Raw genomic sequence first — 4,179 nt, 5'->3', positions numbered from 1 at the left:
ACCCAACTACCTCATCACCATATTGTTATTTATCTTTTTGCTCTGTTGCACCCCAGTATCTCTACTTGCACATCATCATCTGCACATCTATCATTCCAGTGTTAATGCTAAAGTGTAATTATTTCGCCTCCATGGCCTATTTATTGCCTTACCTCCTAATCTTCTACATTTGCACACACAGTACATAGATTTTTCTATTGTGTTATTGACTGTATGTTTGTTTATATGTAACTCTGTGTTTTATTTTTGTTGCACTGCTTTGCTTTATCTTGGCCAGGTCACAGTTGTAAATGAGAACTTGTTCTCAACTTGCCTACCTGGTTAAATAAAGGTGAAATAAATAAAAAATATTTAAAATCTCATCCATCCTTTTCCAGTTGTCTCCATATTTACGGAAACCCTCCAAATTTGTCATCTCCAGGATGATTTTTTTGATGGCTGATGTGATGAACATGTAGAATGTTGAGGCGATGTCCTAGGCATGGGCATCTGCATGTCTTGTGGGCCCTGGGGTCATCCTTATGACATTTTGTGCTGCCATCCTGCCCTGGTTGTCATATGGTGACAAGGACCATGTTATTTTGCTGTTCTTTGACAAAAAAATTCTCTCTGTCAGCTTGGGGCAAATCTTCTTCATCTGAAGATGATGCATTGTGCTCTAGGTTGTATTCTTCCCCATCTTCTTCTTCATATACCTCCTCCTCTTCTAAATCATTGTTCTCTTGTTCCTCCTGGACATCTGAAAAAATCATATCTACGACCTGTTGGGCACTGAAACGTGCGCTCATGGCTTCAGCAAAGAGAGAACTGGGGGGACTGCCATCTGCAGCACCTTTATAGCCCCTGACTGTGTGTGTGTGTGTGTGTGTGTGTGTGTGTGTGTGTGTGTGTGTGTGTGTGTGTGCGTGCGTGCGTGCGTGCGTGCGTGCGTGCGTGCGTGCGTGCGTGCGTGCGTGCGTGCGTGCGTGCGTGCGTGTGTGTGTCCTTGTGGTTTTTGTGATGTGTAAATTATTTTATAACTGCCTGGTAAAAAATGACCCTAAGACAATCTATGAAACCTTGTGGTGTACATCTTTCATGGAAATATGAACAAAGGCGATGTTTCACTATTTCTAATGTTGGGGTCACTAGGAAAAATCATCAAATTTCAAGTTGAAAAAATATAATTTAGGGGGTTTTCTTTGCTTTTAAACATTGTGGCAGGTCATTTTTTCCCCTTAATTAAGACAACACAATGGTTAAGTTCATTATTTGCCATAGGGATACACAGCATTGAGCTCTCTGGTTGTTGTGTCCAGGTGTGTATGGCCCGTCTAGTGTGTAGTCTCCATGACACTGTGTGCAAATTATTAAAACCAATTCATTGCGACATGTTATGGGGGAATTACGCATTATTCTTCTTGTGGCGTTAAACATGAATACTGGTATAATATACAAACTGATTTATTTGGTAACACTTTACTTTAAGGTAGGCTACACATACAGTATAAACCACTTATTTTTAGTTTATAAGTGTGGATATAAGTAGATAGAATTCCTTTATTGTGTCTTATTAGCCATATATTAGGCCGTGTTTAAGTGTTTACCTATTATTGATGTACTTTCTATGCCTGTGATACAGTTGAAGTCAGAAGTTTTAATACGCTTAGGTTGGAGTCATTAAAACTCGTTTTTCAACCACTCCACAAATTTCTTGTTAACAAACTATAGTTTTGACATGTTGGTTAGGACATCATTTTTCCAACAATTGTTTACAGACAGATTATTTCACTTATAATTCACTGTATCACAATTCCAGTGGGTCAGAAGTTTACATACACTAAGTTGACTGTGCCGTTAAACAGCTTGGAAAATTCCAGAAATTTGTCATGGCTTTAGGAGCTTCTGATAGGCTAATTGACATCATTTGAGTCAAGTGGAGGTGTACCTGTGGATGTATTTCAAGGCCTACCTTCAAATTCAGTGCCTCTTTGCTTGACATCAAAAGAAATCAGCCAAGACCTCAGAAAAAATTGTAGACCTCCACAAGTCTGGTTCATCCTTGGGAGAATTTTCCAAACGCCTGAAGGTACCACGTTCATCTGTACAAACAATAGTACGCAAGTATAAACACCATGGGTGTCACCTTAGAGAGCCTTTTTATGTCTCTATTTGGTTTGGTCAGGGTGTGATTTGGGGTGGGCATTCTATGTTTTGTTTTTCTATGATTTTGTATTTCTATGTTTTGGCCGGGTATGGTTCTCAATCAGGGACAGCTGTCTATCGTTGTCTCTGATTGGGAACCATACTTAGGTAGCCATTTTCCCTCCTTTCTTTGTGGGAAGTTGTCTTTGTTTGTGGCACATAGCCCTTAAGCTTCACGGTTGTTTTTGTATTGTTTATTGTTTTTGTCGGCGTCATTTTCTTAATAAAAGGAATATGTACGCTTACCACGCTGCACTTTGGTCCACTTCATTCAGCAGCCGTGACAATGGGACCACGCAGCCGTCATACCGTTCAGGAAGGAGACGTGTTCTGTCTCCTAGAGATGAACGTACTTTGGTGCGAAAAGTGCAAATTAATCTCAGAACAACAGCAAAGGCACTTTTGAAGATGCTGGAGGAAACAAGTACAAAAACATCTATATCCACAGTAAAACGAGTCCTATATCGACATAACCTGAAAGGCTGTTCAGCAAGGAAGAAGCCACTGCTCCAAAACCGCCATAAAAAAGCCAGACTACGGTTTGCAACCGGACAAGGGGACAAAGATCGTACTTTTTGGAGAAATGTCCTCTGGTCTGATGAAACAGAAATAGAACTGTTTGGCCATAATGGCCATCGTTATGTTTGGAGGAAAAGGGGGAGGCTTGAAAGCCGAAGAACACCATCCCAACCATGAAGCACGGGGGTGGCAGCATCATGTTGTGGGGGTGCTTTGCTGCAGGAGGGACTGGTGCACTTCACAAAATAGATGGCATCGGAAAAGTATGTGGATATATTGAAGCAACATCTCAAAACATCAGTCAGGAAGTAAAAGCTTGGTCGCAAATGGGTCTTCCAAATGGACAATGACCCCAAGCATACTTCCAAAGTTGTAGCAAAATGGCTTAAGGACAACAAAGTCAAGGTATTGGAGTGGCCATCACAAAGCCCTGACCTCAATCCTGTATCCCCAGCTGTATCCCCAGCTGTGGTAAGAATGGTCAAATAACAGCATTGTATATTGAGGGTGTGGTGACTTACAGTATTGTGCTGTGATAGTAGCTACATCCTGCTGACCTTCACTTTGGGAAGAACAAAGTGTTAATTGTTCATTGCTACTGTAATTGTCTTTTGAAAGCTGGTTCAGCTTTTTGTAAAAAAACAAAAAACAAAATGTTTTACCACAGCATTTTTCACAGATACTTGGGTTGGGTGTGGGTTTTGGTTTATATTGATTTATATAGATTTTATCAAGTGCTTCCGGTACATACAGTACATTATCAAAACTAAGTAGTGGAATGTACTTCAATTTTTTTCTCTTTGGTTCATCAGATATTTGCCCATTGGCAAATGGAGAATGAAAACAGGTAACATTGATAGAATTTCTCTCACAGGTTTTAGCAGGGAAGAGAAACTATTAGTTAATGACATACACATATTGTGGGTAGTCACATCATGTGAGTAGTTCACCTTTGACAATCGTGTATAATAAGGTGTGCAATAGTAAAAATAATTATAATATAAATTTTTACATTTCTATAGCGCTTTTCTTAGAACCTCAAAGCGCTTCAGTAATTTAGGATTCCACACACTGAATGATTGAACTTTGTACTGGTAGTGTCCATACAAACCTTGATATGCTTAAAATGTTCCTCATTGCAGGCTAATGAGACCTGGGTGAGCAACTGCCAGGATTGTGTTTGTGACCTGTACAGTCTGGAAATCCAGTGTCAGCCTGTGGCATGCCAACATCAACCTCCTCTCACCTGTGATCAGGAGGGCCAAGTTAAGGTCGTAGAAACCGTTGACTGTTGTCAAAAGGACAAATGCAGTGAGTGACTTCTTTGGATAATATGCTCTTTATGGGGGCTTTGGAACAACTCTGTAAAAACATTTACATTTTTGGTGATTACCTAATATATCCAACCAATGTGGCCATTTGCATATTTTTTTAAACAATAGTTGTTTCTTTCCAAACATAGTGTGATGTCACACG

The sequence above is a fragment of the Salvelinus namaycush genome, chromosome 1, assembly GCF_016432855.1.
Source record: "Salvelinus namaycush isolate Seneca chromosome 1, SaNama_1.0, whole genome shotgun sequence".
NCBI classification, from domain to species: domain Eukaryota; kingdom Metazoa; phylum Chordata; class Actinopteri; order Salmoniformes; family Salmonidae; genus Salvelinus; species Salvelinus namaycush.
The sequence above is the reverse complement of the archived record's forward strand: the minus strand, read 5'-3'. Positions refer to the sequence as shown.